At 46.2% G+C, this 22,498-nt stretch overlaps 1 long non-coding RNA gene across 2 annotated transcripts in view; it reads right to left on the bottom strand.

The window, feature by feature from the left end:
- Positions 1-30: 30 nt before the first annotated feature.
- LOC130603040 (uncharacterized) overlaps positions 31-22,498 on the bottom strand; it is a 105,239-nt gene continuing 82,771 nt past the window's right edge. Inside the window, exons 5-6 of one of the 2 annotated variants that reach the window (XR_008973056.1) lie at positions 12,759-12,955; positions 31-543 (exon numbers count right to left, since the gene is read on the bottom strand). This is a non-coding gene — a long non-coding RNA (uncharacterized LOC130603040). The remainder of the gene's footprint in view (positions 544-12,758; positions 12,956-22,498) is intronic. The other variant, XR_008973062.1, reaches the window with a different exon arrangement.

Below are 22,498 nucleotides of genomic sequence, written 5' to 3'. Positions count from 1 at the left end.
CTTCTACCAGCTGAGCTCATTCCTTCCTGATCTGGGAGCTTTGCCTTTCTCAGTCACTGCTTTAGGTTCTTGAACTATCCATAACCAAGAATTGGAACAGATCTATCAAACCTGTCCTTCCACTTACAGTTCCTGTGTACCAGACAGGACCTACCTGTGGGAATAGTGCCCATAATGATTGAAGTGGCAGGATGTGCTCTAACTGGATTTCTCATTTCGTGTATTAATCTTACAGGGTATTTGATTGGGTTTCCTTTAAACAAGATTATCTTCACAGTGTACTTGATTGATTTAAGTACATCAGAACAACCTTACAACCATAGTACAGAATGACTAAGGCAGTGTACCTGCCACTGTGGGACACCAGACAAACTGTACCTACCACACAGCTCACTGAAGCCATAAATGAAATGATGAAATCTCTGTCAGGGTCCTGCCTCCCAAAGATCTTCTTCCTGATTCCACTTTCAAGACAAGAAACCTTGGAAAATCCAGGTGGAGATGCTGTTCAGGCCCTGGCGCCTGCAGAATGGGTTGTAACTCCTAGAAAGGAAAATGCCGAACATCAAATTCTGGTCTTGAACTGGTAAAAGGTCTCTTACTCAATGATGCTAAAATACCGTATTGCTAAGTTCATGGTCTCAATTCCGCTTCATCCTCTTTTAAGCTTCATAAGGAAATTAATTGTCCTTAAAAATACATTTAGTCTTTACACAAGCAGTAGTAAATGCTGTGCTCTGCCACGGGGACAGAGCAGGTACTGCAGGCTTGTGTTCGCAGCTCCAGTACTGCTGATATTTGCATGGGAACACAACTTGCAGAGGAAGAGCTCTCACTTAATCAACTCCCAGGGCATGTTCCACAGCTTTACCACCAGATTTGAACACTGAAAGAAAGCATTGAACTCATTCTGTAAAATCTCTGCTATGTATAAAGAAAGAAGCGTTTGTGCAGTGTAATTTGCAGCCAAAGTAGATATGAAGACAGTCAATTGCTCTACAATCCCCCCAAAAAATCTGCTGTAGAAATGCCTGTTTTCCAGTAAAATTCCTCTGATTTTCAGTGCTCTCCTTAGGGGAATGAATGAGCACAGGAACACAGAAACCAACTCCTGCATTTTCTAAAGCTGATTATATGGCATGTTAACATCATCGTGGATGGATAGTAGAGGCTACTACACAAAGAACTAACTAGGTCTGTGATGAACCCAGTCATTCCCTTTAAATATTAAAACTTTCTGTGTAGCATAGATTCATTCTAAACTATGTAGTGGTCATAATTCCTAACCTAGTGATCTTAAATGAAAGTACACAAAAGCTGTACTAGAACATCACCATGTTACTGGCATTTCAGGACACCAGTAAGTCCGAAACCCATAAAGCACAGTTCTACGTGGAATGCAAAATGGCAGCTCAATTGGACTGCACTGGAGGAGCTGCTTGTACCAGCAACAGGCTGTGGGCCTTCTTAGTTACACAGGACAGACTCTATCTGATTAAGTACAACTGTAAACCTCTGAGCCCCCATCCCTTCCACAGAAAAGAGGAAATCCTTCTTAGTTTTAGCTTATAGTCAACTACCTGGCTGCCTGGGGGCAGAGGAAAACGTGAAATGCAAGGTGAGAGTATGAGGAAGTGCTCGACAGACACCTACAAAGAGATTGCCTCAAATAACCTGCAGAATGCAAAACAGCCCCAGAACAGGTTTACACAAATGCACAAGAGAGTTGCTGTGTCAGTTGATGGCAGGGCTTATTATTTGTGGTCTCAAATACAAGTGACAGTGGTCAGATTAAGGATACCTTAAGTAAGTATCATATCAGATATATTTTTACTTAGCACTCAGTGACTGTGACAGCCTAACAAAAACCATCACCCAAACATCACACCAGCCCTTCTGCTTTGCCTCTAGCTCTACTCAGTGTCCCAGACCTTGCTTGACACCCTGCTCTCCCCTCTCCAGCAAAACAGCTCCTCAGTGATCAATGGATGGAAGTCTCTGTAGGCTCACACAGATGGGAAAAGCAGCACAAAGATACTTCACATTAAATAGAACAGAGGTAAAAATGAGAGGCAGAAGCAGTATGGGGGTGTGCGATGGAAGCTGGAGGAGTAGGGAAATGGAGCGGGTGTGGGAAGGAGAAGCAGTTGGTGTCAGAGGACGCAAGCACAGCAGTGAGCACTCCTTTGGGAGGGGACTGAACCTGAGCACCAAAACCAACCCCTCATCTCAGAGTACTTTTACTGGCAGGACTCGGTATCCCTGTGGTGACACACTGCACAGACAGGACGTGGATCTGGAGGCTAAACCCAGCCAAGTGGTTTTGGCTGTGAAAACCTCTCATTATTTTACAGTGCCTTGGAATAGCATCAGTCTCCCCATAAATCATATGTTGGGCACAAAGAGGTGGCTTCCCACGACTGCCACAAACAACAGGACGTGACTGTACCTGTATTTCAGTACCTCATTCTGTGATATTCATACACACACACTAAGGCTCTTCCAAAAATGAGGAGCGTATCTTGCCTGCGTATAACAGCAATGTCTTACACATTCACTTCAGCAGATCAGACTGTGATTCTTACCGAGCCTGTTGTACACATGTTGCAGTGCCTGTGTGCTGTGACCAGCGGTACCTCAGGGGAAATGAAAGAGTAAGTGTAAGAGCTGATAGTGGGAACTGAAACGTGGGCAACAGGGTAGTGTTTTGACTGCAAGGTCTTAAACAGGATTGTTGCACACCCAGAAAGATCCCAGGTTTCTGTGCAGGCAAGTCCTAGTTGATGTCACATCTAGAGTCAGGCTGTGCCACAACCTATTAGACCACAGCATGGGGAGAAAGTGCTTCTTATTGCTGAACTCATTAGATCAATGCACAAAAGAGAGCACAAGTGATAAAAAACTCACATTTACATTTCAGTAATTTAAGCCCTGAGGTGCTTTTCACCTATGTCTTAATGTGATGTGACCAATGCATTAGCCTTAACAGATCCAAAAGATACTAAAATGGAAAATATTCTGCTGTCCTGAGAGTAAAATGAGAGCAGAAAGGAGAAAGCATTAAGTGATCTGACAGATTCTCATACTACAGTGTCCTGGAGGAGAGGTTTAGTGTCTGTACAGACCCATCAAATTGTACCCACTGTGTGCAGGGCTGGTACCACTTGCCCCAACAGCACATCTCTCCCTCCACCTGTAGATCCTGGAGCAGGTTGGCCTGATCCAGTATCTGCAATGCAGCAACCAGGAGCAAGATCAGAAAGAAAAGCCGTAACATGAAGGAGCCCTCCCAGGCTGCAGCCAGTCCCTCTCCCATCTCCCATGTGCTGTCAGCTGCAGGGATGGAGGTTACACACAAGCAGCACAACCCACTGCTCTGACCCTGTGCAGGAGTCTCACACATCAGGGGCAAGGAACCCGAGAGGTCTGTTTGCAGGTGGTGTTAAATAGGAAGGTCCCTGGGAAGGGCAGCTTTGCAGGCTTCTCCCCGTGTGATCCCACCTGCCATCGCTGCAAGAGGACTTTACACTCATCCAAACAAATTAACAATTCATTTCCATCCCTGACATGAAGATTAACCCTGCCAATTAATTCCTTAATCTCTTGCTGCCGACAAGGCTCACAGTTGCCATGTGCATGCTTGTCCACTGGGGCCTGAAGCAGGGCCAGTCTGTTTAATTAATGCTGCATCCAGGATGTGGTGTAGCTGATATTCAAAACATATTCTAGATACACAAACCAGAGCTGCAGCTTTAGCTCACACCTCACTGATGCGCTAGACAGTGCTTGATGGGTACCTAGAAAAGGGCTTATGGCAGCTTTCGCTGTGTAAAGGAGATATATGAACCAATATAGAGTCATTCAGCCAACATACAGTTATAGAAAATGCTTCCTGATCATTTTCACAATAGACATGAATGCATTACAAGTTCAACAAGATTTAAAGGGGTTTTAGGATGACTGTAGGAAATATTTGAAGTTTATGATGAGACAGTTCCGAGGAACTGCAGCCTCCTGCTGAAACACAGGCACACACCGCTGCGTTGGGAAAGGTGCTCACCCAGGTTTAGAATCACAGAACAATTAGGGCTGGAAGGACTTAAGATCTGGCAGAGCAGAGTTTCTCTCTTATTTTGCAGGTTTGTATACTGAGACAGAGACACAAAGAAACAAGGGACAAGACTGTGGTGAGATCAAGCAGCAGGTCTGCAGGCCCACAGGCATGTGGGTACTTTTATGCCTGCAAAGCATTAAGAGCCACGAGTGCAAAGTCAAACCCCAGCATTTTGCATGTTTCCAGTAAGCAGCAGGAAAGGAAAACTCCACCAGACTATGCCAGTGGTCTTCCCCCTGCCTAAAATAACTGACATGACACTGGGGTTTGGCTCAGTGCTGGAGGGAGAAGGGGCAACCACGCTGCATGCAGAGGCTGCTTCAGGAAAGGGAGGTCAGACGTGATCTGAATTGACAGGAGCTGGGAAATGTGTGAAGTGCAATAAAAGGGGAAAGTGATGCTCAGTCACCTCAAGGGCTCTTTGTAAACCAGCTGTAACAAATTGGGTCAATTTTCCTTTGTTTCTATAGGTTTTGCCATATATAATTAAGAAGACACAGCCCATTAAGTTGCTTTACAAAGTTAACTAATGCTCAATAAAATCTATGAATAATATTAAATTAAAGACTACTACTCTCTGGACATATAAACCAGGAAATTGCGGGTGTATAAAGTAAGCAAGCAACAAAACCCCCATCATTCAGTTCCTGTTACAACTCGTCCAGCGGGTGGAACAACTCAAGGAATCACAGAACTACAAGGAGCCTATGGATTGGATAAACACAGAAGGTCAACGGTGTTTACAGAGGAGGACTGGGAAGCAGGCAGTATACCCACTGGACAGGACGCTCTGTTCCACACACAAGTTAGGAAATGCCTGGTTTGGGGCTTTGGCTGGGGTTCTGTTGTTGTTATTGTTGTTCTTAACGTATATGGGCTCAATGCTCAATTATACACCCTCAAGCCCAGGCAGGATCAAGGTCTCCCTGATGCAATAGCCAGGCAGGCAGAGTGAAAAATAAAGCGTGGGATTCCCTAAGGACCTCAGCTCAGCAGCTCCTGATGAGGTGAGAGAAACATCCACTGCCTGTGAGGGGGAACAACATTTGATGCTACAACTGCACGTACCTGATGGGAACAACCGCCGTACGGTACCCACTTCAGAGGTCACACTACGGAGGTTCTGATGTTCTATCTTCCCTAGTAGATCCTCCTTTCAAGACATGTGGCAAAACCAGGGAAGGTTTGAGGACCGGAGGAGTCTGAAGCACAGATCACTGTTCACACAGTACAGGTGTCTTCAAAGGCACTGTGTGTGTCCATGGAGAATGAAGTCTTTGTGTCCTAAGTGTTTGTTTCCACAGGGTTTGAGAGAAGGACAAAAAAGCTCCTGGGATCTCTCCTATGGGCTGTTGCTGGTGATGTGGCATTTCAAGCAGGACTTTCAGGCTGCCCTTGTTTCCTTCACCTTCCTTGGTGTTTTCTTCATTAAATCACTTGGTACGGATTCTCACTGGGATCTGGGGCTATTGGTGTGTGTGGCGGGGGGTTAATTCGCTGCTCTCTACAGGATTCTTTAGCAATTCCTTGCTTTCTGAGGTTTCACACTTTCTTCTAGGAACTCCTGCTATAAATAGGTCTTGGGTGCGTGCCAGGTATGTACTTTTTTCCAGGCAGAAGCCCAAGGCAAGCAGTGAAACACTTAACTATCAACACGGAACACCGCAGAATGTACTGGTACATCAACACACCTACTGGTACACGGACACGGGGAGAGGGTGGTCATCTGTCAGGTATGTACTGTGGGAGTTGGTAGCAAAGCCCAAGCAGTGCTAAGAGCACATCCTTCCCTCTTGTATTCAGTTTATGCTTAAAATAGGTATTTATCAGATGCAACCTTTTCAAAGCCACACCAAGGGCTGGCAGAGCTCAGAGTCCTGCTCAGGCCACGTGCCCCCACCTCGCACCACCCCAATGCAAAGCAGCTCCATGAGAACTCAGCCTCCCACTTCTGCTCAGACCATGTCCAACCAGCAACCATAGCAATCATTTGCATCTCCTGTCATTAAGCGGCCTGTCTGATCACAGCCAAGCAGCCCTTATGGGGATCTGGCACACACGTACCATCCAAGCATGTTGGGAAAATGACTTCATGGCTATTTAGAGAGGATTCCCATGCCTACAACAGTTCACAGTTCAAGGGGATCCCCCATCCCTGCCTGTACCACACACTGTTAAACATACGCTGCCAGAAAATTGCACTTTGGGAGGGGAAAAGCATAAGAGAGAACGGCGTGACAAGAAACTCAACATCACCCTTGGCCTGGGATGTTTTCATTCAATGCAGGATGGCAATCCAGGATGGACCATCCTCTCGTACTCTCCATCTCTTCAGAGTGGTGCCACTTTTCCCAAGCACAAGCTGGAGCAGGCAGCAATCCCTCCTACTCCTTCAACTTAACTACTCCCTTCTTTCCAGACAACTGCAGCCAATCACTGTTATCTTGGCTACACTGAAACTACAATCCCTGAGCAAAGACCAGCTCTCCTATTGCCAGCCCCAATTGTCCAATCCTTCCCCCTCACACCTAGATTGTATTGATCTGAAAATCCCTGCAGAGAGCAGGGGGAGGCAAAGAAGCAGGAGGGAGGCAGGGAATGCAGCTTCCTGTGCTCCTCGCACAAGCATTTGCCGTCACAGCTCTCCTTGCCAGCTCAACTCATCTGAGCCAACAGTGGGATGAAACCAATCAGGCTGTGTCCCAGGCTCTGCTGCGCTAAGTGAGAAGCAATCCTGCCATTGCTGGCTCGCATTCCCGGCTCCCTGGCAGGCAGAGCTGGCGGGAGGCACTGCAGGATGCCAGGAGATGTCCCTTCTTGAGTTACCCACCGCTCCATCAGCAGCAGGGCAGCCCTTCTGCCTGGGGTCTGGCACCAGGACACGCAGCTCATACACCACAACCACTGCTCCTGTGCCAACACTTGTTTGGATAATGGTAGTTTCAAGCTGACGCCTGCAGAGATGTTTGCATTTTGCTTCATGCACCTCAGAAGTGTTTTCTTTTAATAGAGCTCGCAGCCTGGGATTTTCCTGAAATACTCAATGGTTTCATGGCCTTGCTTCTAGGAAGACTTTTTTTCCCCTTGAGCAGACCTCAGTGCAGAGTAATGTGTCCCTTGTTCTCTTGAAGACCTCAGGCTTTCTGGGCTCTAGAAATCCAGATGCTGGTTTTCGTGCTCTCACCCCCTGGCATCCTCTTCCTCCTCTCATCTCTTGGCAATGAAATTGAACCAATTTGCAAGAAAATCTACTGCAGACATTATTGTTTTGAGCTGAGTGGAAAACTCCCAGTTCCTTTTGCTGTTGCTGGCTTAGGAACATTTGTGGTTTCTGGCATGTCCCTAACAGGTATGAAACTTGTACAACTGCTGAATCATGAGCTGTGCAGGGACTGATGCAACACAGCACGCAGTCAGCTTCCAGAGGTGGCCCTTGGCTGAAGATTCACTGGGAGGAGGGAGAGATGAACACCAAAACCCAGCGTGGGGAGGTGGAGGTGTGGGCTACCGGGAAGAGGTGGCCCCAGCCAGGATGGGGTGTGTGGCTCATGTGGCTTGGCCAGTGCAGGGCTGGGCAGAGCCACTGGGGAGGAAGGCTGATTGTAACACGGCTCCTTCCCTGTGTGATGGCTGCAAAGGGCAAATGGTGTCACACCTGTGTGACAGCCCACAGCAAAGACAATGTCACTGTTACTCACCCAAACACACACGTGTAACGTCCCACTCTATCACCCAACCATTCCTGGTCACTTGGAGCAAATTATTAACGAATATAATTAGAAACCCTTTCTACAAAGGAAAAAGGCAGGGTAAGCAACATTGGGTTTGAGCAAAGACACGTATGGAGGGAATCTGGTTTTCAGCATCAATTCTCTAATAGCCAGAAGGACCTGCTCTGCAGAAAGCACTGGAGAGCAGCAGCTGGAACTCAGAGCTGCTTCTGTGCCTCTTAAAGCAGAAAGGAAGAAATTGCTCCAGACAGACCCTACCATTGCTAGGCAGTAAGGCAACATCTGGGCAGCTGTGCTGGTTTTGGCTGGGATAGAGTTATTTTTCTTCATAGTAGGGGCTGTGTTTTGGATTTGTGCTGGAAAGCGTTGATCACACAGGGATGTTTCAGTCACTGCTGAGCACTGCTCACACAGAGCCAAGGCCTCTCCTCACTGCTCCTCTCCACACCCTAACATCAAGCAGGTAGGGTGTGCACAAGGGGCTGGGGGGGGTAACCCAGCCTGGACAGCTGATCCCAACTGATCCAAGGGATGTTCCACACCATGTGGCATCATGCTCAGCATGTCATGTCAAGCCGGGCAAAGAGGAGCAAGGAGGGACATTCCGAGTGATGGCACTTGTCTTTCCAAGTCATCATGATGGAGACCTGCTGTCCTGGAGATGGCTGAGCACCTACCTGAACATGGGAAATGGTGAATGGATTCCTTGCTTTGCTTTGCTTGCATGCTCAGCTCTTGCTTTACCTATTAAAGTGTCTACATCTCAACCCACGAGGTTTCTCACTTTTACCCTTCTGAGTCTCTCCCCAGTCCTGCTGGGATGGGAGTGAGCAAGCTGCTGCGTGGGGCTGAGTTACCAGCTGGGATTAAACCAGGACAGCAGCTCCTGTTGGGGAGGCACATGCAGAGATACTCTATTGGATGAGCAAGGCTGCTGTCTTTTGAAAGGATGGAGGTGTCATACAAAATGATCAGCACCATAAGAACTTCCTGGCCATGATGATCTGCTGGTAATGGACCGCAAGTATGCGGTGGAGTTTGTATGAGTATAAACAAGCAGCCTAGTAAATTTATGCTGTGTTAGTCATGACAACAGCAGTCACAGCCTATTGTAACATCACCAGCGTTCATTAGGTGCTTCCCTGTCATCTGTATGAGTAATAATAATAATAACAACAATTAATACTTCAAACATGAACAAGTCCATCCTGCTCTCTTAAAAGCAAAAATATTGCTGCCCTTATTTTAAGGATGGGAACCTGAGATAAGCAAAGAGAGTGACCTAATCGCTGTTGTTCTCTGGAGGACATGATCACTTACGGTGTTTTGGCGCCTGGTTCATTTAGGTAATTATTTTTGTGATCCACCCAGAAGTAGAACAACAGAGACAAAGATTTGGAAATGGAGAACAGACGTAAGACCATGCTGCTTTGTGGGATCCTGGATACTCTGCCTGAGGGCAACAGATACAGGAGGTTTTGGACAGAAAGGCAGAATACCATGTGTGAATGCATCCCGCTTAGATCTTGGCTCCAGACCTGGTGGGCACAAATGCACATTTTCACACTACCCTAAAGCTCTTGGTGTCAGGGACAGACACAAAAAATGGGGCAAAACTTTTAACATTGGTCTGGAATTTAGACTCTTGGGTCCAGAACAAGACTTGGGGTCACTGGGGCTGGATCTGGAAAGGACAGAATGCCACCCAGCTCAGTTCCCACAGCTGGCATGTGAAAACACATCCCACCAGGCAGAGTCGAGGCAGCAGTCACCAATCATTCCATACTTCTAGTAAGCCTGTCCTGGAAATCTCTCCAAATATTGCTTACCAATCAGTCTTTACTACAACCTCCTTCTTGTGCTGAATTCACCAAGCACACAAGTTTGCTACCACTTTTACCTACATCACAGTTATTTCAGATGGTAGAAACTTCTGCTTTTAGCTTCAGACACCCAAACACAATCCTCTTAGAAGAATCAAAAATACCCAAATCTCCAAACACTCACTAGACACTACACTAATTGTCTAACATATCAGTCCTAGAGTCAGTCTAGAATTAGTACATATCAGAGTCATTTTCCTGGGGATGCAGAAGTCGCTGGACTTCTAATTCCCTACCTTGCCCTCTAGCACCAGTGCAGAACAGGGCAGAGGTCAGAAGCTGCACTAGTTTCTGCGTAGGGAAGGAACCACTTCACTCTGTGCCTGCACCAGTCATATTTCAGTGACACTGGAGGCTGCCAAGCTAGAGAATCCGCAGTGAAGGAGATACTCAGAAAGCTCCTGACTTAAACCAGCTTACTCCTGACTCCGCTGGGAAGGCCATTGCTTCTCACCACACCCAGACCTAAGTCAAGATCCCGCCAGGGCGACAGGATGCAGCTCACAGGGATGTTTCTCACATGGGCAGTTTCATCCTCACGCTACGCTCAGTCATCCCCAGAGGTCACAGCAGAGATCTTGATGCTGGCATATGACAAAGACAGGCAGCAGCTCACGGAAAGATCCAGCCTCTCCTTGTCTGCACCTTTTCCCATTCACACCTATGCCCTTACTTCAGCCTCAGGCTTAGCAGACAGGCAGACAGCTGCCTGGTTATCCAAACAAGTGGCCCAGGCAGCAGGATGCTTTACCTTGGCACACGCTGCTCCAAGATTTGTCAATAGTATCCAGGAGGTTTCAAAGCTCTTGGGTTTTGCACAAGAGTTTGTGAAGCTACAAGAAGCCTTTGAGACCACAGCCCTTAACAACTCAGCTCAACCATGTCCGTTTGCTGACCAAAACCACAAAACATCACTACTGTCAGCTATGTACATGTGGAGCTATGCAAGAAACAGTTTGTTTTGTTCACCTTCCTGCCCTGTTATCCAACCTGACAGATGCTGAGGAGGATCATGTGCTGTCTTGCAGGTTGCGGCTGGCGGACAGAGGGAGGGAGGATGGTGGAATTTCAGATTTGGTTTGGACATGCAGCCAAGTAAAGAAATCTCATTGGGTTTGAGCAATGAATACCTCTGACAAGGAGCCATGAGAAAGGGAAACCCCAAAGGGAACTGGGAACACATCCAAACTCTATCACATTCAAGCACATCTTTTCCAGAATCCAGCAAGTTAAATCGCTGATCCCAAAGTTATTCCTACCCTGACCCCAACATTGTCAGTGTCATGATTTGCCCCTTTGTGTTCTTCCTGAGCCAGCTGCTCTACAGCAAAGGTGTGTGGTGATGACTGTGTCTGACTGCAACATCCCTCCAAGCCTGGAGATGCCACAAGTCTGGTATATCCCTAGAGCATTACCATCCCGTCCTCATTCCCAGGAAGCATCAGCTGGTGGAATGGAAGATGCAGCTTCTTTCCACTGCACTCAGGTGCCTTAATTCAGGAAAAGATCACTGTACCTCCCCCTCCTTTTTGTTTTCTCTCTTTCCAGCTTACAATCCATGAGTAAGAGTATGGACAGAAAGGAGAAGTATAGCACTTCATAAAGGAGAGTTTAATGATCTTCCATCCCAAAACCCATGCCAATCCCTGCCTTGACACTGTTTACCTTGTCCAGTTATGTGTGATGACTGACTTAACTTTCATCAGACACGTTAGAACTAATGCTTTTGAGGGGGGGTATTTCTATTTCAATATGCACTTAAAACCACTCCATTATTTGCAGAACTGGTGCTACAAAGGTCAGGTGAATCCTGCTACATCCAGACAACAAAGTATTCATTTAATGCATAAAGAGGTATTGCACTGCATCACACACCCTGTTCACAGCTTGCAGAAGCTCCTGGCCAGCAGCAGACCTCTTTGCTCAGCTCCTGCCCTGGCTCTGGTGCAGCAAGAGGCTGTTAATGATCTCTGCTCCACACACACACAACCTGGCTGGTCTTGCTTTGGAGATTAAGCTATGGTTTTGCCATGTAAGTGATATAAAAGAGCAGCCCCGTGTAGCAAAGGACTCTGATGGATCAGATTGAAATAGCAAACTAATGCTAGTGTATCCAGGCCACTAAGAATTAGAAATCAGATTAGAGAGAAGTCACTTACTGTACTGTCCTCCAAGCAGGCATTACTCAGGGGATATAATGGAAGTGGAAGGACTATTAGAAGTGAAATGACCAAACAATGCTAAAATACAGGGTGAAATCTCCACTAAGGTACATTGTGCAAAGGTTACATTGCTGGGTGCGGACTGAGAGCAGTATCCTCCAAACACAACACCTCCGTTCCTTACTTCAACTGTTGGAGCAGGCAAGGGTGCAATACTGTGCTACATAAAGGCTCAGAAGATACCACAGAATCAACTAGGTTGGAAAAGACCTGTATCTATTTTAAATAGTCCAGAACCCAGGTGCCCAATCCTTGCAGTTCTGCACATCAAGCTCACACTCCTGCAGGTTCAGCCCACAGCTAAGGTGACTGCTCCCAGACTCCTCTCCATGGCTCAGGGGTGTGAGGACCACCCATGGCTTCCCATTCAGAACAGAAACTGGCTCCCTGTGGAAGGGCCTTTGCTGTGCCCTTGCATCAAACATTAAGAAAAGCCAAGTTTCACTGGCTGTGTGTTGATCTGCCCCAGCTGACAGCACTGGGGCACACAGGGAGCTGGGGTGTTAGAGGGCTGGCCCAGTGGGCAGCAATCTCAGACTGGAAAGCATCAGGAGGAACAGACCAAATCCCAGTCAAACACAATGGTGCTCACTGTATATAAATGGCTGAACTCCAAACAAACTCTCAAAACAAATAATCCATCAAAGCTCTCCTCCTTTTACTCTCATCTATACTTAGGGTATAGGGGACCACAAAGCTAATGACTGGAGGGAATAAAACAGTTCTTGATCAAAATCCAATCCTATTATTTTCCAGCTTGTGGAACAGAGACAAAACAGCATTTAAGTGTCTGTCATTTACCACTGACCTTTGAACAGAAATGTTCTGACAGCCCTTGTTTGTGTTTCCATCGGCGATGGGCTGCTGCACAGACTGTGCTGCAAATGTGGTGGAGCAGCTGTGAGCCCACAGAGGTTTCGGTTTTGCAGTCATCTGAATCCTAAAGTAGTTCAAATATCGTTCCAGTCTCTGCAGTGTTAATGCTTTGGAAGTCACAGGGGCCAGCTGAGAAGACATAAATATTTCACAGGCTGAAGCAGTCCAGTCCCTTTTGGTCCTACAGAGCTTACAGCATGAACCCAGCAGGATTAATCCCCCCAGTGAAAGATTATAGAGAGTCAATGGTGCTTTCTGCAAGTGCCAAACACACCTCTGAAAGCAAGAAATGTACCCCAAGTAATTAAAACTGTGTATTATAACTATTAATTGCAGTCAGCTGAAATCACAAGGACCTGACAGAGCAGTGTAACAGAACAGCAAGGCTTCCAGATGTGACAGGCTCTGACACCAAGCAGTTAACAACTGGCTGGAAATAGCGAGATAAATCTTTTAAAAGATGTGAAATTTAGAAATAGCACTGCTTGGTGAGAAAGTTGCTGGGAATTTAGATACAATTGAATAATCTTTGGTAGAATGTTTTTTTAAAATATAAGATTTATCAAATATGATCCTCAAGAAGCCCTTCATTATGTCTTAAATATTACTTAAGAGTTGTTCTAAACACCCCACACCACAGTTGATGTTAAATAAGATGTTAAAGTAAGAGCGAGCCTCTGATTTTGAGCAATTTTATGCCACTCTCCTGGGAAAAGAATTCCAGCCTTTGGTCCTATGCCACTTTGTCCTGGTCTCACATGGCTTTTCCTAACGATCTCATTTGTGAGACTGCAGCAACTGGAGGCTTTGTGAAAAGAGAGCTTGTATATAAAAGGAAAAAGAGCTCCACCAAAAACCACAGTGAGACTCAGAGATGAGAAACCCACACGTGTCAGCCTCACGTGTTTAGATGCCCTGTGTGCATAGCTGCATCCCACCCTTGCTCCCCCCCTCCACTGCTGGGTTGGCCTCAGACATGCCAGCCACCAGCCCCATGGTCGCACAGCTCCTGAGAGCCCAGGAACTTCATGATTGTACACCCATACAGTGCCTACAGCAGTGACTTAAAGTCACTGTAAGTTAACTCAAGCTCACTGTAGGTGTGAAATCATGTGCAGTGAAAGGGGAACTGGAGATGGGGTTTGGAAAAAATGTGTTTACTTTTTGCAAGGCACATCTGGGAGGTTTAGGCCACCCCACGGAGATTTATGGGTGGCAGCCCCGCAAGACAACTACCTGTAAATAAAAGTCTGACTTCTGGGAGACCCAGTTTTCACTCCTGGAAAGAGCTAGGACACATTCAGATGCATCCACAGCAGCATGGTGTGAATCCTCTCCTTTCCAAGCCTACCGGCCAGTTGCAAACACAGTCACCTGAGCTTCGCATCCCAGAAACACTAACACTAGTAAGAACTGGCTCTTTGCTTTTCTAAAACAAAGCAGACCAAAGACACAGGAGGGACTTTCCTGGGGAAACCCACACGTTCAATCCCATGCTCAGCTCATTCCAGGAACAGCAATTGCAATGCTCCTTTACAACGTGCATGTCTCACCCTTCCCGTACAGCCTTTGAAGCCACATCCCTTCTCCATTCTCTTCACCCCATATGTGTAAGATATGTACAGAGACTTCAGGATTCTCTTAGAAGCACAGTAGAAATGAGATGCCTGCTTCAAATGCTGGGTTTCTACTATGCTATGATACATGCCACGGTTACTTCAACTCTAAAGTCACAAAGTGTAGCCAAGAGAAACTGTCCCTGGACCACTTCTTTGAAGCTGGATGCCTCTCAACAACCTTGTGGTTGTTATACAGAGTATGTTCTAGGTTTATTCATCTTCATTCCCTCTCCCCCATCTCTGAAGCGTTTTCTTCTAAATCCCAAGACACTTGGCCAGCGTGTCAAAGAATGAAGGATGCTCCTGGTGGACTAGGGGTCATTTTTCATCATATGCAGTGTGGCAATGTAGGGCAGATTCGAATTACACTTCAGACACACTAATCAGCCTGATCTGTGAAGAAACTCCTGGTCTTTCAAAACATTCACATGGTTTCCACCAGCAGATGCTATTGCAACAGGAGGATGTGTTTTTGTATTTCTTCATACTATGACACTGCTGGAAAAAAAAAACGTTTCATGACCTCAGGGTAAAGGGGGAGGGAATTAAAAACCCCTACATTAAACAAACAACACACACCCCACATGCTTTAGGAGTCTCCTTCCCCTGCTCCCTTTTTCACTTTCAGTATTTGCACTTGGATGTGCTCATGTCTCTCATGAGCTCAGAGGTTGCAGCACCAGCCAAGCTGCTTGGTAAAGCCTCATTTGCAGCCTGAATACCATCCAGCTCTCAGTAGACTTGAAGACCGTTGCCCATGATGACCACTGACCCTGCTAACAGACTGCTTTACATATGCTGAAGAGAAACAGAGACCAGCTCTACTATTGCAAGGCAGCGACGATGTCAGCAGCAATCTTTCTCTTCCTGCTTACTGGCACCAAACACGACAGACAGAGGTACATTAAATGTGGCTTTTCTTAGAGAGGAGATACTGCCTAACCAGAAACAGAAGCTTCTCAGCAAAACAGCTCTCACAAGGGCTCTCACCCAGGCTCTGTCACTTTGACTGCATCTCCCCAGCACTGCTGGGCGCCCCGACCCAGTGGTGAAAGGTTACAGCACATTCTGAAAGGTTACAGCTTGTTTTATGCCTCGCATGAATTCTGAACAGCAGCGTGCCAGTCCAGAGAGCTCCAGCTTTCATTCAAGAGAGCTGGTTCACCAGCCACAGCCCCCAAAAGCCTGCAGAACCTCCACACCTACCCCTGGGAGCCCCACAGCCAGGGGTTTATCACATGGAAGCAGAACAGCATTGTAGTTTGTTTATGGCTTCACAGGCAAAGACCAGACCCAGCAATAGGACAGACATAAGGAGTAAAAAGGGACCATGAGAGAAGTTCATGTCCTAACTTGGAGTAATTGACTCCCAGACATGCACAGCACAGTGGCAAGGCAGTGTCACTTAGCAATTTTTAGATGGCATTTAGAACAATCTTCCCCTACAGGGTAAATGGGATTTTGTGTTCCAAAAATACATTAGTGAAACATTCCTGGCAGTTCATCTCCTGTTCTGGGTGTAGGAAGATGTGGTAAGCTAATTTCCTGACAACGCACACTAAAACAGACCAGGAAACCAGCAAATCATGGCTATAAATGCAGGATAGAGCTTTTTGTTATATCTTTTGGTTGTACCTACAGGAAAGCGATTTCTTTGTTGCCACCACTGTGTTTTCCAGTGCCACTGTTTTAGAAAGCCAGGTATCCAAGCTCCTGTAGGCACTGTCTACAGGTGAGCACCAGCAGAGGACTGAGATGCTTCAGAAGTCTTGTGCATTTGGACTCACTAAGTTCCTGAGGCCCCTCTGGGGAGTTTACTCACAATTAATGGGTATATGGGAAGCATATCTTGCCCTGGACACAGGGACTAAACTGAAATGGCAGAAAGAAAGACAGGGACCCAGTGCAGAGAGCACACAGGGTAATGGAGATGGGAATATGACCCAACAGGGAGATGTGATGGGTGCAGGAAAAGGCAGAGCAGCGTGAGAAGAGAACACAGCATTGCATACTCTTATCCCCAAATATACTCCTTACTTCCCTGAGAAAACAATTCAATCTTACAAACCATATCAGCATTAGAACTAGGTTTACAAGCCTCCCTTTACATAGAGATATTAACATGCAGCATTATTTCCCACATTGTACTGGGACTATAATGCATATTCCCAAAGCATTCAGGACTGTCAATAAAACTCTGGTTTGAAAAGCTTAGAAACAGTCCACTTTGGTTTTGCTTTCCATAGATGCCCAGTGCTCTGATCCTAGCACATGACCTAGATTCTTTGGAGAAGAAATTTAATCACTCACAGGGAGCCCGTGCTGAACAGATCCCAATATTTGCTCTCTGATCCAGTCACAAAGACGTCACCAAGCTTACAGCATGCCCACTTCTCATGACTAATCTGCACAGAAATATCATCCAGGAAGCTCTTTACAGGGAACAGGAAAGCGCAAACCCTCTGCTCAGGTTCTCAGCTAAATGGGCATGTGACGCTCTGCTTTAATTTGATGTTCAATGTCCCACACAGAAATCTCATGTGGCAGCTGGTCCCGAGAAGTCTGTAATATGATAATTAAATGTCTGCCTATAAACTAAAGTGTTTGTATTACAAGTGCTTTCCCATGGCATTTGACTATGCAGCATGAATCAGGCAAGGCACAGAAGCAGTTTTTCTTGGGTTTAAGCAAGTCTCCTATTCTATCCCAAGAGAAATAGAATGGCAGTATGTGATTTGTCCCTAGCAGTGTGGCTTAGCATAGTCCTAGCAATAAAAATAATTAGATCTCTTACAGTGTATGTATCTTTTATTCCAAAGAATTCTCAAAGCTATTTACTAACTACATATCCACCTCAGCTCCTATACCATGGGTCAATTGCAACAGCGAAGTCTCATGTGGACTTTGCAGTCTCTGGCTCTCCTTTTGGAAAGGAATGCAAAGACTGGTACCAAAACCTCTGGCAGGAGGAAGAAGTTCCCATGCCATTAAAGCCAGCCACTTCTGGACAGCAGCTGTGTACAGAGACACGGGAGTCCAGGACAGATCATGAGAAAAAGTGGCACAGCCAGCTGGAAGCACATGGTGAATTCAGGTGGCTGGGATATTACCTCCAAGGACATGTCCACACTAGAGACTCAATCCAAAAAGTGCTCCCCACTCTCCTAATACCCACCAGGCAAAGGCTTGCAGAGGAACCTACCAGCAATTTTTCATTATATAGGTACTGAAAGGTGGGGATAAACCTGACTGCAAAAAGCAGTGACACAGGGACTCTGGCTGCCAGCTCTGACAGTGTCTTTCCTCTATCACCTCCACAGCCTTTCTCATGTGGGTGCAGCACAAAGCCGCCGTGGGCTGGACACTGCTCCGAGGCTAATAAACCCTCTTCAAAGAGGTGATCCGAACAGCTCCTTGCAGTTCCCTCTCCTCGCTGGCTGATCTGGTGCTGAGCCTGAGCTGACCCAGCCAAGCAATGTACTTGTGCTCACGTAACCACGCACGTGAGCTAACAAACTCTGACAGACAGTAGTGTACTGGCTGCATGTAACTCAAATAACCAGAGGCCTGACTCTGATCTATCAACACCAACCTTACTCCAGCGTAGTGCCACTGATTTCTGTTGAAATATTGCCAAGGTGAGACCGGTTCAGGAGAGTCCAGATGTAATTTTGCCTACTGGAGGCAGGACTGCATTTTAAGTGAGAACAGATTTAATTAGTGCTATTTTAGCATGATGAGTTGAAGAATTAGGGAAGGGGGGAGATAAAGACAGACTCCAACAACTATAAATTTTAATCTCCCCACTGTGAGCTGAGAAAATGCGGGAGGGTTGAGGACGGGAAGAGAAATTACCAAAGGGAAATAATGTCTCTCCTAACAAGATAATGCAGGGTTTGGGAAATAAAACCAAATAGAAAAAGCCTGGAGTTAAGAACCCTGCTGCTTAAAAGCAGCACTGAATTCCCATCACTGCAGGTTATAATGGAGTGGTTCTGCTTTGCTTTGTATTTAACATTCTACATTTCACTCCTGTTCACAGACCTCTGTGGAAAGCCAAGTTTTGATGTGGGATTACGGTGCAATGGCTGATGACCACATTAGCCATCTGGTCTCTTGCAGGTCCCAGCACAAGTTCCAGGTCTTTCTCAGCCAAGAGTCGTTGGCTAAACAAAGTGACACTTGCGATTTGCGTGTCAAGCTGTTTCCACCACTGCAGGCACGTGAGCCTGGCTGTGGTTTGCTGCTGAGCACGGCTGAACCGCGTTCAAGATCTGCAGGAAGAAGACTTCCAGCCGAGCCCAGCGCTAATGGCTCACCAGGCAGAGCTGCCGCCCATGGCCTCGGCAGCACTTGCCAACTTCAGACATGGCTTGTGATGAATGAAGAACACATGCAACAAGTCTAGCCACAGCTAAACAGACTCAAACACGTGGCTGGGAGCCAGCAGATGCAGCACCACACATTTTACAACACAGAGGGAGAGGGAGCATGATCATATATCTACAGCTACACCACTAGGCTCAGCGTCTTTGCTCACTTATTTATGGGTAAACCTGGCCTGCCCCAGGTTTGTGTTTCAAAGATTTAAATATCCACTGACATAAACTTCAAATTATACCTGAAATTAGACTGAAACACATTAATTGGCAACAGGCAAGAACTTTTATCTGCTTTAAATCAGAGCAGAAAGGAACGGAGCGGTTCCAGGCAGATCTGCTGGGTAGCAGAAAAGCCTTAAATGCCCAGAGGAGCACAGTATAAAAATGGAAACAGTCAGATACAAAGCCTCTGACGTCAGAGGGGCTGTTTTCTCCAGCCTCAGCCAACTCTAATAAAAATCCACTGAGAAGTAAGTTCCAGAAGAAGCATTTACTTTGGAGTCCAAAAGACTGACTCAGTGTCTGCTATCGCAATGATTTTGAGCACTTCTTTGCTGGAGCTGGGGGCAGCATTCCTAGTGCCTCCTGTCACTGCAGCAGACCCACAGCTGATAGTAACTGGCCATCGGCTGGGCACTCGCCCTCAGTCCCCTGCTTGTGGGTAAAAAGCAGTAAAATAATCAAGTGCATTTCCTGGAGGTTGCAATGCTCATTTCTCTCACAACTGCAATAGGTAAATCCCATAGACAAGGGCTACTTCTGTCACATCACACTGCTAAGCTTCACAGTCCCCCATGTGTTTCTCTGTGCACCCTCAGGCAGATGCAGTGACGTGAGGGCTGTTACATCTCACAGCTCTCCCTGACTGCTAGTAGCAATCCTGGATATCTTCTTCATATTCACATCCCCGGTGCTTCTCCACAAGATTCTGCTTGCTTACATCCGACCCAGGTCTGGGTGCTTTCCTCCCCACCTTAGGGAAGGACACCCATGGGGGACAGATGAGCTATTTAATGCCCTTCTGACATTTCTGTAAGTGTTTGGAAGGTGAAAAAGTAGCTAAATCCATCCTGCATGGCAGAACTGCCTGTTTCTCTCTGTGGTGTCTTGCAGCATCTCTTTAGAAAAGGAGGCAGGCTCTGGAACAGGTGAGGGGTTCCCTGCAGAGCACACATGTACACACACCCAGCCTGCACCGTGCCCACAGTCCTCAACAAGGAATCAGGCCGACTTCCAGAGTATTTATAGACCTTGAAAAGGAGCCAGAACCTTCTCTCCAAGAGGATGCACAATTTAACATTGCACAAAGTCATTAAGCCTCACAACACTGACTGTACAGCCCTGATTTGGGAACAGGGCATGTGAGAAGCCCACCAGACCTCATTAGATTAGTTCACATATTTGCAGGCACACTAAAATACCCCTACAATCCTGCTGTGATCGGAAATACAAACCAAAGCAACTGCTGGCAATGATACAGACATAAATGGTACTCTTAAAGTTTATCATAGGCCTTTGCTTATGGCAAAGAAGTCTGATGGTAGAGACATGAATTTGCATTTTGTATTGCACGACAGTTCTCTGCTTCTCCAGTTATTCATCACAAGGATGTATTTTACAGTTTCTCATTTCTATTTTATATTTTCACTCCCTTTTGCAGGAAGCCCAGGTTTAGCCCTCTGACACATGCCATACCGCATGCAGAAGCCCTCTGCAATCAGCCCTAGCTGTTAATGTGGATGAGGTTCATGGCCTGAATTAAAATAGTTCTCTTGTACCCTTGGACTTTCTTTAGCCTGTCTGTTGGAGGAGATTAAGGCAATGCAAGAGGAAGTAAAAGTTCACAAAGGGATGATTTGTCGAGGGATTTCCACAGGTTAGCTTTTATTTAAAGCTTTCTCAATCATCTTATCTTACTGGGCTTTAAAATGGAACAGTCACCTTGGCACCTCCATCTATTCCTTCAAGTGTAGTTATAAAAATGGCTGGGGAGGCCACTTGAGTTCCCAGGACACTGACAGCCATCTGCTGCACTAACCAAGGCGGATAATCAGGAGGCAGCCATTGCAGTCAGGCTGAAATAAGGTCTGTGCACTACAGCCCTTCTCCCAGGAGTCACATGCACTGGAATCCAGCAGATACCAAAGTTTCAGCTACTCCAAAGTGGGTTTTATCAATGTTTAGGTTTTAAGATAACCTTGAAACAAGAATTAAGTATAACAGGCAATATCTACTTGGCTCTACCACGTAGGTGAGATACAAGCTCCAAACTCTGACTTCCATTAAGCCTCCTGTGCAGCAAAGGAAGTCAGTGCCCAGTTATTTGCACTGTTTCCCGACTCCATCCCCACACACATTTCTACAGGGTCTGAAAATCCTGGATGAAGAATATTACTTCAGTTCCAAGGGGCATTACTGCTGGTTAGGTTAGTTAGGTCAATGCTCTGGGAGACTTTCACTGAAATCATTGGAGCTCTACTAGAGAAGAACCTGACCTGACATCTTCATTCAGCCACATCAACTGCAGGCCCTCTATTGCATCTTAAAGCCCAGGAGGACGTTTTTGACCAACTGACAAAAAGCAGTGCCAAAATGTGCCAGCACAAGAAGGCTCACTGGGAGCAGTTTCTGTGCAGACTGTGTTAGCACTATAACAGATGCTATTTGTTCTTTTCCTCTAACATCTCTACTGCAGTCTCGGCAAACTGCATTTCATCCCTGCCCACCACTGATTTAACAAAAACAAGTTCTTTTAATTAAAAAGTGGATATAAAGCCTGAAACCCCAAGTGATACATAGACAGATAGACACACTGACTGAAGGCTCCTCGGCTGTTTCGGTGCAATGCCAGTTTCTAACTCTGCAGTAAAGATCTGTCTCCCGAGTGGCAAGTAGTGAAATGTATTTGATGTCTGTGCTTACCTGCTGCTCAGATTCAAGTCATTCCAAATCATTCCTAGGACCACACTACGGAGATCTTTCTTTGCCACAAGGGGCTATATGCATCCCACCTCCATGCATTTACAGTTTGTAACGGTAGCTGTCTTGTAGTGCTCTACATACAGGTTTGAAAGCACATTATTGACAGCATATTGCTTAAACTGAGTGAGAAACTACTTCTCAACCTGGTTTTCAGCCTCATAATTCAGCAGTGTCCAAATTAATTTTATGATAATCTCATGCATCAATAAATTCAACTCACAGGTGGCTGCCAGAACCTAAGATTTGGGAAACTGTGTGCATTCCCCTTCAGGGAAAAGGCACGGGCAGAAGCAAAGGCTTGATTGCAGCCTGTGTATTTTTAGACACGTTAATTAAATCTGCCACATCATTTTAGATAGATGGCCCTGCAACTTTAATCCCAGGGTGCTGCCTTTCAGAGGGATTCCTGCGGGAGTCAATTATATTGTGTTTGCATAGTGTTAACAGGTGGTACCTGCAACTCTAAACTCAGGGCATGGAAATGAAAATCCAAAGAGTAAATTCAGTTCAATTCACTAAAACAAATGTAGTTGCAAGCAGATACCCAAAAGCCCTCCTGGGATAAATTCCCTTTCTTGAACTCCTCAAAAATACAGTTTGCTCATCTATCCGGCTGCTGGTCAAGCCTGGCTCCTCGCCCAAAGAAATCTGGGATTGGTTTCCCTTTTTCTCCCTAAACGTCACTTTCC

The sequence above is a fragment of the Pezoporus wallicus genome, unplaced genomic scaffold, assembly GCF_028554395.1.
Source record: "Pezoporus wallicus isolate ANWC-B61680 ecotype Strahan unplaced genomic scaffold, APGP_CSIRO_Pwel_v1 contig_3952, whole genome shotgun sequence".
NCBI lineage: Eukaryota > Metazoa > Chordata > Aves > Psittaciformes > Psittacidae > Pezoporus > Pezoporus wallicus.
Note: the sequence above shows the minus strand (reverse complement) of the source record. Positions and strands in the feature narration are given on the sequence as shown.